The sequence below is a fragment of the Colobus angolensis genome, unplaced genomic scaffold (genome assembly GCF_000951035.1).
Source record: "Colobus angolensis palliatus isolate OR3802 unplaced genomic scaffold, Cang.pa_1.0 Scaffold5, whole genome shotgun sequence".
In the NCBI taxonomy this organism is placed as follows: domain Eukaryota; kingdom Metazoa; phylum Chordata; class Mammalia; order Primates; family Cercopithecidae; genus Colobus; species Colobus angolensis.
In genome coordinates this window covers 24,534,693-24,546,213 of record NW_012118487.1, presented here as the reverse complement: position 1 = coordinate 24,546,213, position 11,521 = coordinate 24,534,693, and the positions used below count along the sequence as shown (strand labels likewise).

The 11,521-nt window shown below is 39.3% G+C and overlaps 1 pseudogene; it reads right to left on the bottom strand.

Moving 5' to 3' along the window:
• Nucleotides 1-4,354: 4,354 nt before the first annotated feature.
• The window catches only part of LOC105524518, a 39,584-nt pseudogene continuing 32,417 nt past the window's right edge, over nucleotides 4,355-11,521 (bottom strand).

Genomic DNA, 11,521 nt, shown 5'->3' with positions numbered 1-11,521 from the left:
GGAAAGGAAGGAAGAAAGAAGAAGGAAGAAGGAAGGAAGAAAAAGGAAGGAAGAAAGAAAGAAAGAAAAGAAAGAAAGAAAGAAAGAAAGAGGGCATACAGCATCCTTTAAGTAACTTTTCTGAGACTTGCCCTGCACCCCCAAAATCTCCCTCTGCTTCAATACTATCAATACTATCCAAATATAACTAACACAGACACGCCTTTGATAAACCCATGGTAAGTTGGAAATACCATAAGTTGAAAATGCATTTATTTTATTTTCATTTTTATATATTTTTGAGATAGGATCTAACTCTTTCACCCAAGCTGGAGTGCAGTGGTATCATCTTGCCTCACTGCAGCCTCTGCCTCCCTTGCTCAATCGATCCTCCTGCCTCAGCCTCCCAAGTACCTGTGACTACAGGTGTGTGCCACTGCACCTGGCTAATTTTTGTAGAGACTGGGTTTCATCATGCTGTACAGGCTGGTCTCGATCCCCTAGGCTCAAGTGATCCTCCCGCCTTGGCCCCACAAAGTGCTGGGATTATAGGCATGAGCCACCAAATCCCGCTGAAAATGCATTTAATACATCTAACCTATTAAACATAGCTTAGCCTAGCCTGCTTCAAAGGTGCTCACAACACTTACATTAGCCTATAGTTGGACAAAATCATCCAACACAAGGGCTATTTTATTATGAAGTGTTGAATATCTCATGTAATTTATTGAATACCATACTGAAAATGAAATACAGAACGGATGTGTGGGTATCCATAGTATACCACTAAGTATACATAGTATACCACTAAGTATGCATAGTTTCCACTAACTGTGCATTCTTTTTGCACTATTGTAAAGTTCAAAAATCAGAAGTTGAACAATTTTTAAGTTGGGACCATCTGTACGTGACCAGCAGTATTGCAAACTGTGAAGCACATGTTTTCATGTTTTACTGTTTTCACATTAAAGAAAACTGTAGGGATGGTGGTATTTATCTCCTATAATTCCAGCTTGTACCAAACGATTGTCTTATTTTATTTGCAGGTTATTAGTCTGCCCTTTCTTCAACTCAGAGCATTTTGTACTTAGAGTAAATATTATAGGGCCTGTAACTTTTCATTCTTGAGGGAATTTTAAAGATATGGTTCATTTCATTGCCTCAATATCTTTTAAATCTTCAAACATCACTCACAGTGCTTGCAGTTCATATTCTGAATAGGAGTTTTTTTTAAAGCAAAACTTAAGAGCCTGCCATGTTTATTTGGTATTTTTTCAATTACATATTTTAAAATAAAATTTAAATTTCAAATGTGGAATGATTGGAAATTATTGTCAAATGGAATTTTATTTACCTCTGAAACCATTTCTTTTCTTTCTAGAAAAAGTTTGTATATGTTTATTAAATTTATAGATGGAGTCCCACTCTGTTGCCCAGATGGGAGTACAGTGGCACTATCATAGCTCACTACAGTCTTGAACTCCTGAATTCAAGGGATCCTTTACCTTAGCCTCCTGAGCATCTGGGAGTACAGGCACATGGCACTATACTCAGCTATTTATTCATTTATTGAGAAGAGGTGTCTCTATATTGCCAAGGCTGGTCTTGAACTTCTGGCCTCAAGTGATCCTCCTGTCTCAGCCTCACGAGTCACTGGTATTACAGGCATGAGCCACTATGCCCACCCCACTTCTTTAGCATCAGTTTATTTTAAAAATAAGAATTCAAATATAAAAATTATGTTGCACAAACGTTAATTCTACTGTATCTTTTAAAAAGTTCCCTTGGAAATTAGCGAAAAGGAAAGTCATATCTTCTAATTTATCTATTAGTCAATTGCAGTATATTTTCTAGTGAACCCATATTTCAATCTCAGATCATGATGAACAGACAGGGAATTATGAATGAATTAATGAAAAGAATGCACTAAAGAAAAAGTTGTACTTATTGAACATTGAATTTTATACGAAAACTTCAGCCAGGATGGTACCCAGATTGCTTTTAACATATTAGAGGACATTTGGCTCTGTTAGAAGTGATGTATCCTCTGGTGGTGTTAGAACTACGTCCAACAATGACTTGTTTGTTATGGTTCAAAAGAAACAGTAGAGTGTTTTGATTGTGCTTTCATAAATTTATTTTGGGTTTACTTCCAGTAGCACTGCCTTAAATTTTATTTAGATCATCACAGACCTTATATATCTTAAATTAAATTATTTTACTTATAAATATCACCCATGCCTTTTTACTCTGTAAGGTGTTACTAAAACTGCAAACTAGTCACTTAGGAGGAGTAGGATGACTTCATTTAATTCTATTGAAAGCCATGCTTTCTAAACTCCTTTTACGTTTTTTTCCCTCAAATTTTGTTGGTTTATGTTTACAAAGAATTCCTCTAGATTCTCATTTCTAAAACTAATAAAGCTAATTCACAAACACTAGAAATACTTGGGTGACTGTTGGAGTTTAATTATACCAAAGGAGCAAAAAAAAAAAAACCACCTGAAGCAACAGTAGTTGGTAACTGGTGAAGAACAGTGCTAGCTGGAGCAGGCAGAGTCTGGGACTTGCTGATTCAGCCGTGTGGGAAACAGCAGGCATGCTAAACAGGGAGAGGGAGCACAGCTGCAAAGAGCAATGGTGCTGACAACGGATGATTTCAGAGTCTGTGCTGTGTGGAGGAAAAGTTGCTGGCTGTCCAGGAAACCCTTGTTCCCACAGGGCAGCAATTCCAATCTTCAGGATTATTTCTTGATTAAAATATAAAGCAGTGAAAAGGTAAAAGACACGCACATTTGTTTTTATTTACTGTCTAGTCAATAATAGCTTTTTACCCTGGAGAAAATAAATGTTGATTTTTTTTCTTTGTTTTTAAAGAAAATGGGGAAACAACACCTTCTACACTGATCACTTTTAGATCCGTATTTTGTGATATTCATCAGTGTACCCTCATCAGAGCATCTGCTACTCTGTGGAAAGTTATAAATAGAGTAGTCAATTTCCAGTACAAATATTGCAGGCCATTCTAAGGCGATTTTTTTTTTTTTTAAAAGAGTCTCACTCTGTCGCCCAGGCTGGAGTGCAGTGGTACAATCTCGGCTCACTGCAGCCTCCATCTCCTGGGTTCAAGCAATTCTCCTGTCTCGGCCTCCCAAGAAGCTGGGATAACAGGTGCCTGCCACCACACCCGGCTAATGTTTGTATTTTTAGTAGAGACAGGGTTTCACCATGTTGGCCAGGCTGGTCTTGAACTCCTGACCGCAGGCGATCCGCCTGCCTTGGCCTCCCAAAATGCTGGGATTACAGGCATGAGCCACCTCGCCCGGCCTCTCAGGTGATCTTATCCTATAAACCAATCTCCAGCATTTAACAAAATAGAACAATACTGGTGTATTAGTTCATTCTCATGTTGCTATAAAGAACTGCATGAGACTGGATAATTTATAAAGAAAAAGGTTTAATTGACTCAGTTCAGCAGGGCTGGGAAGCCTCGGGAAACTTACAATCATGGCGGAAGAGGAAGCAAACATACTTCACATGGCAGCAGGAAGGAGAAAAATGAGAGCTGAGCGAAGGGGAAGCCCCTTATAAAACCGTCAGCTCTCAGGAGAACTTACTCATTATCACAAGAATAGTATGGAGAAACTGCCCTCATGATTCAGTTACCTCCCATGAGGTCCCTCTCCCAACACGTGGGGATTACAATTCAAGATGAGATTTGGGTGGGGGCACAGAGCCAGATTACATCAACTGGCAAAGTATGGCCTCCAAAATAAAATTCCTAAACTTTAACCACGTCCCATTATTTCCATTTTCTTATATTTTCATATTCTTATTTAAACATCAACTCAAATGGTTCTTCCTCCTTGTAGTCCTCTCTAAATTCCCAAGTCAGCATTATTGCTATCCCCAAAGTGTTCCTAAAGCTTAGTTTGCATTTCTATTATAATATTTATTTAATTCTGTCTGTATTATATTATGAAAAATCAAATCTTACAAAAGTAACAAATTACTGGTCTTTGTCAATACCTAAGGTCATTTTCACGCTTGTCTAACTCAAGGATGTTTTCTCAGGATCTGATTTTATTTATCACCTTTGCTCTATATCTGTACTCAACAAAGGCGTGTTGGTAATAAATTGTTTTAGCAACCATTATGTGGTAGTAAAATAAAGGATTGATTTCTTTAAAGCCATAATTATTTATTTATAAATAGTTTAGAGGTTAAACTTTACTCAAACAAACAAAAAACCAGGTGACATTCTGGGGTATGAGGGGCTGAGTCTCTCCTAGGTGCTGGGCAACACCAGGCACTGGCTGCACAAGGTCAGAGAGGTTACATGGTCGCTCTCTAGAAACCCGACCGCACAGAGCTGCTACATTCCCTGTAGAGCATTCACTTCTTCCAAGTCCAGTTTTGTATGTGGAACCTCATCACCTGGTTCCTTTTTCAAGGTCCCCCTGGGAAGGCAACCATGATAGGCAGAGGGCCACATTCCTCTGGGAATTCCACACTGTGGAAGCCCTTCTTACCTGCCAGCTGTTGATGGGTTTCCTAAGAGCCCGTGGAAGAGGCCCCAGGTGAGGGGGAGCATACTGATGGGCCCAGAGACCTTGGCATACATGTCTTTGATGCCAGCTCACTGGCATATGGTGATGATGGCCCTGTGGCAGCAGACATCATAACCTCTGGGTTGTTTCTTCATCTTGATATGTCTCCTTTTAAATCTTAATGAAATATCATGGAATACTGTATGGTCTTCATCTCGTTCTACATAACGCAAATAGTGAATTGCTCTATTCTTTGTTTTTCTGAAAGCATCTATCCATTTAGTGGCTTTCCCTACAGCAAAACTTGAAGCTCCTTGTCCATTCCCCACAGCATCCAGGACACCTACCAATCTCTTTCTTCCCTCTTTTGCTGTCCTATTGAAAACATTTCCTACCTCAAGTATCCTGGCATCATGAATATCGTATTTTTCTGTGTTGGGACCAGGGTCAGGGGGCTAAGACCGATGCCTCCCCACAAGTTTCCACTGCATCCTTGCTCTCATTAATTTTCATCTTCCTCTTCCAGTCCCATTCTTCTCTCTGCTGGGTCATGTTGGCCTCCTCCTTCTGTTCTTCCTTACTTTTGGGGGCGATGATCTGTACTGCTCTATTTTTAATAAGAGGGACATTCAGACCAGGCTACAGAAACCATAAGGCCCTTCACTAATGATCTGACCCCTGTTCAAATCCTTTCTTCTCTTCTTTTTAGTTCTGTTGCCTTTTCCTTTTCTTCCAGCACCAGTCTCTGCTAAAACACCTTTCCACAGCTCATCTGCAGTGGAATTTCCTAGACAGTCACCTAAAAAGTGCAGCAACTACAACATCAATATCAAATTCCTGAGGAACTGAATTGAAAACTCAAATAAAACTGGTCAGCAAACAATTATCTGCTCTGTTACGAACAAAAGAAAAAAAAAAAGGAAGACTGTGATAAAAGACAGCACTTCGAAATCTTCTCATCAGTGTATAATGTTAGTAAAACCACGAAAGCTGATTGTTCATGTTGGAGGTAAGTCTCTAATCCTTGGAGGCAGCACTGACCCAGAAAGACATTTTTGAAAAGACAGCGAGAGAATAAGAAGAAAGAAAAACTTTTGATATTGTTCCAATTGGTGCAGATATTGACTAAAAGGAAGGTTCTTATTTGTTTTGAAAACACATTTCTAATGCATATCACCATGAATATTATAGATAATAGTTTTATATTTTGGCAACAATGGCGTCATCTGGAAATGATGGCACTCCATAGTCAAGTAATCTGTATGTGATCACAACTAAGTGATTTGCAGAAGTACCATCATGACAGCTATCACATCCCTATGCATCTTATTATTCTTTCTTCAAATGTTTATTGGTTCCCTTGTATCTAAAAACTGAGGGCACAGGGTGCAAACAGACTGATCAATATATATGCTCCTGGGAGAAGTTGCAGATGTAATCGATTTTGCTTCTAGAGATAGAGGAAAGGCTGGGAAAAGTAGGAGCAGCCTAATCTAGTTTCACCAGTGATTACAGTTTAATGAGTAGGTGGAGATGAGTGGAGAATGAGAGATTTTCCAGACAGAAGAATGAGTGCAAAGGACTGAGGAATGTAAACATCGGTAAGGTCAGACCTACTGAATGTGCAGAAGATCAGTGGTGGGAATTGCAGCTTGGATAAGTATGAAGATGTATCCAAACATGGAGGGCCTTGTATTTGAAGCTAAGCAATGGGACTTGATCCTGCTGGCTGGTGCATCTCTTTAGTGGGTATAAGAATGAACTAAAGCTTGTTAAAATGCCCAATTCTGAAAAATTCTCATTCAGTAGGTCTAGGATGAGGTTCAGAAAATCATTTTTAGCAAAAATGCTGGGTGACATTTTTTAAGATAGTCTTTGTTCAAAAATAGGCTGGGCGTGGTGGCCAGCGTCTGCAGTTCCAGCTACTCAGGAGACTGAGGCAGGAGAATGGCGTGAACCCGGGAGGCGGAGCTTGCAGTGAGCTGAGATCACTCCACTGCACTCCAGCCTGGGCGCAAAACAAAAACAAACAGGCAAGCAAACAAACACACAAAAAGATAGTCTGTTCATACCGTAAGGAAACAGCAATTGTGGGATGTTGAGGCATTCTAACCAGAAGCACAACACTCTGCAAGATCATTTGGGGTGAGGAAAAGAAGGAAATTGGAAACACTTGTTTTGATTTGAAAGCACAGTTTATTTTGTAAAACCCACGGTCTGGGATGAAGGAGACCTGGATTCCTGCTTTGCCTCCTGCACTGATGAGTTCTGTTTCTTAAGAGCTGTTGTCAACCTTATTTGGCTCTTATTTGCGCCTTCTTTCTAAGTAGTTAAGTATTAAGGGTAAAGATGCTTTAAAAATATTTATGATACTCTAATGGAGGCTTTATAATTATAAACAATGCAAATGTTACAGGCTGACCAGATCTAGGATGTGACCCAGATTAGAAAATATCAAGTATTAGTGGATGGCATGATTTGTGAGACGGCCACTGGAGTATCCTTCACAGTAGAGCTTGATGTTTGGAATTTGAATATAGGTTCTCAGACCAAAAGAAGAAAGATATGGTTAGAACTTACCCTTGGTGTTCTCTCAGTGACCTCCTATTACAAATGAAAAGAGTTAACGTTTACATAAGAGCTCTTTGCCAAGAACTGTTAAAGCATTTTACATAAATTATCTCATTTAATTAGCCCGTAGCCCTGTACATATAAATGTATCTTAATTTTTTAGTTGAAAGTACTGGCATCAAGGAAGCATTAGTAGTTAGAAACTAGAGCTGGGATTCAAACTGATGCTGTCCGACTCTAAAAGCAGCACTTTTAACAACACCTCGCTGAACTAGATGAATCTCCCTTAATTTGGACATACACAAAAAATAGATTTGTCATAGATCACAAACAGTCACTTAGATTTTAGTCTAGTGTGTAATTCTCAGTTTCAATGATCTCTGCAAAGGTAATATTAGTAGGTTGTGAGTTATGCAAATTGAAAATATCATCTATCTCTTGTACAAAAATAAAAGCTTTGTCAAATTTATATTCACACATGTTGAAACAGTACATTCAGAGAACAATGCATTCATTTTATGTGGGAATTTAAATAGGTCCATGTGGAATAAAGATTAGATCGGTGTTTTCATGCACAAATTACTAGAGTAACTGGACTAAAGTCAAGAAACCTGATTTCTCACACTAGCTCTGCCACTAAACACCTGTTGTTTTGAGGTAGCAAGTTATCCTTTCTTTTATTTTGCTTTTTTTTTTTTTTTAACTCCCTTATAATATCACAGGACTAGGCTAAGGAGCCTCCAATATCCCTTTCAGTTCTAAAATTTTATGCTTCGATAATTATGAATAAACATGTTGCCCATCCCTTGAGTTAAACATGAATGATGAATCATCTCAAGTCTGAAAAATATAGCTTTAATCTTATGTGACACCTCTGGCTCATGGTATCTCAGGAAAGCCCTACCAATCACATTTGGCTGCTTTGCTTATGTAGTTTATGACCAGAATTGGTTTGCTTTAGATAACACACTCTTGTGCTGTGCCACTGTTGCTAAGATACAGTTTTGTAAATAAATGTTATTTTAAATATACATCCTGCTGTGGAGAGAAAGAAATGTGGAAAGTAGTTGGCCAAAGATGTAAGCTAACTTTTGAGAGGACTGAGACCATGCTTTAGATAAACCTTTACAGGATCCACGTTTCACCTATTCTAAAATTATTTTGCTTTACCCTGAAACTAGGTGAAGGGAGGTTAAGCATTTGGGGGAAAGAGTGATCAAGTCTAAGGTTACTAACAACGATGGGTTGTTTTGTAACCCTAGTGATCTGTCCAGTTTGAAACGACACTGATACTGTTGCTGCAGGGCTCTGTGAGGATGTATTTTTTTTCCTCAACATTTCTGTCTCAACCTTTCCATTGAAAACAAATAAATGAGAGAAACAGAAAGAAAGAGAGAGAATTTGATTGTTACCACTTACAATAGATTTTAAAAGTCCCCATTTTAGGAAGCAGTATTGAAAGCTGTAGGGATTCCAACCGGGCGCCCCTGCTCCAGAGGACAGTTGGCATGCAGGCTGCCTAATAAAGACAACAAAGTAAGTCGTTCCCCATGTGCTGAGCTCTAAGGGGGGCAGAAAAGCCTGTCACTCCCTGATAACTCCTCCACCACGCCCTGAAAACCCACCATTAGACACCCACGTCTTAAAGCCCCCTTGACTCCTTGCTTAGGAGCCGCTGCTGAAATGTGAGCACTTCCAGAGGAAAGACGAAGGCATAACCACGCTCCAGCTGACGCTTCAGAGGGGATTTTCTGGGCAACTAGCTGTCAATAGGAGAGAAGGGTGGTGAGAGAAGAGCGGTCTGGAGGGTAGCTTGCTTGCCAGGCAAGGGAGAAAAAGAGCTGGAAGTGTACCGTGGGGTTCCGAAGTCATATTTTGTCTGCCTCAACCATTTTGTCAAGGACAGCCTAGCTGGACTAATTCGTATTTGATTTCGCAAATGAAGTCGGATCCATTAGCCTGTTTCATGTCGCTTTTATGACTCTAGACAAGATTCTTGTTAGCCACATTCAATGACTGTACCTCTTTGCTTCATTTCCCAAAACTGAGCCAACTGTCGTATCTCTCAGCCTATGTATACTCAGGAAATAGAACTTAATTTTATGGTTATTAATGATAAGTCCTTAAGCATCTGATAAGCTTCTGTGAGGACATTTAAAGTGTTGCCCTTACTGCAAAAGCCTTGATATGTCTTTGTAACTCTGACTAATTCAGAAGGGCCACCTGAGAAAATGTTCATCATCTGCTCACTCACTGACAGCAGCTCACTCTTCAGGAACTTCCACAAACAGCTCTTCTCCTTGCGCTCCTGGGGTCACTGCCTTCTATTCCATGTCCAACTTCTTCACCAGGCTTTAGGCGTCTGAGTCACAGGCTGGACTTCAACGTTTTAGTGTCACCTCCCCACCTTCCCCATCCCAGACGTCCCCTGGTTTGGTCCCAGTCTGTCCCTTTTCTTCTTTTCCTTTCCACTGAGTCAGGATCACTTTGTTTTCCTGTTTATCTCCCTTCTCCAGGTTAGCAAAAGAGAACAGTAAAGAAATTACCCTGCTGGCAGATAAAAATTTAACTTGGAAATTACTGACATCTGGACTGCCTGGTTACTATAAAGATACACAAACCGTGTACTTCACCTGTATGTGTCCTGGGGAAAATGCTGAAAGAGAGTATTGGGTATAGGATTCAGATTGTTTTAGAGAAATGGAAGTGAAAACAAAACAAATGACCAGACCATGAGGAATAGAAAGCTTGCCAAAAAGAGACACTAAAAAAACAGGTGAACATAATAATGATAACAAACTCAGGAGTTCAAGGTGTACTGTCTTCAAATAGTCCTGTAATTCTGAAGATTAGAGTACGTTATGTCTAGCCATTTCTTAGAATTTTCAATAATCCATATTTTATGGCTATGTAAATTTTAAAGACAGTGGTTTGATGTCAGCCAAATCTATAGTGGAAATGTTGCTCCACAATTTACTAGTTTTTGTGATTTGGGGCTTTTGAGCTCTCTGAACCTTATTTTCCTTATCAAGAAAATCAAAATCAACTTCAAATAGTTATTACGAAGAATGAAAGAAGTGAGAATGCAGAGATTAGCACATGCCTGGCACCTAATGAGTAGGCAATAAAGGATAGCTGTTTTACGTGCAATATAATTAAATGCATGTTGAGCCCTTTAAGTGCCAGGCACCATCCTAGTCATTACATATGTATTGCCTCATTTAATATTCATATTACCTTATGAGGTAGAGACAATCATTTGTACATTTCTTTTTCAAATGAGATGGTAGAGAAATGTAAAGTTAAGTCATTCACCCAAGGTTACACAGATGGTAAGTGGGAGAACTGGGATTTAAGCCCAGGCAATGGGCTCAAGAACCCACACTCTTAACTACTATTCTTTAAATAAATATGATTGCAAAATCTTAGAAATGAAAGACACTGGAAATAGTTCAGTACAACCGATCGTTTACAGATGAGGGACATGGGCTTCAGAGAATGAGTGTGAGTCATTAGTGAGTGGCAGACCCAGGAGGAGCCACTCTCCTGTCTCTTGTGTCCTTGCTTGTGGCCTCCTCCTGCATGAGAGAGCTTTCCCCACATGTGATAGACACTCATTGGGTTGTCTAAGCATTTTCAAGAGTGCAAACAGAAGAGTATTTATTTTAAGAAAAGGTTTTCATATGATTTAGATAGTTTATATAAACTGATGAAATAAACCTGACCTGTGGGAATTTCATCTATAGCATTAGAAAAAAAAAAGAAGAGAGAGAGAGAATCAACAAAACAGAAGGAAATGGAGAAGAGAGGAAGTTAACAGAATTCAAGCTAATTTTGATTTTTCACCATGTCTCCAAATATGGGGAGGTATGGCCATTGGATTTTCATCCTCAGTCTATCACTTACTAGGACTTCATCTATATAAAGACAAAAGAGAGGATATAGGAATGTTTAAATTTTTGGACTCGTTTTGCCTACATGTAATTTGGGGGATGTGAGTTCAGTTCCCTTAGTTAGTCTCCAGTTGGCTATGTAATAAGACTGCAAGGGGTCTTTTATAAGAGTAGCTCTGAACTGTTCACATTGTGTAATTTATTCTTGACAACCATCCTGGGAGAGATGCAGTGGAGACCAAATTATCTCCTTTTGTTGGAGAGGAAAATGAGGCTCAGAAAGGGTAAGTGGTATACATGCCAAGTCCCTAAATTGACATTTTCATCTCATACTTTTGGAGGCGAGTTTCACTGATCACAACCGCTTTCTCTTTCTCTCAAGCATAGTGGCCTATGCCCCAGGAATGTAGCATAATGTCTATTTACATCTATCTCTGCATAGGCAGGTGTAGATTAAATTGCAATGTAATTGTCACAGCATTTGTCTCCATCTTAATGATAATAAAGATGGAAAACTAATAAAGATGA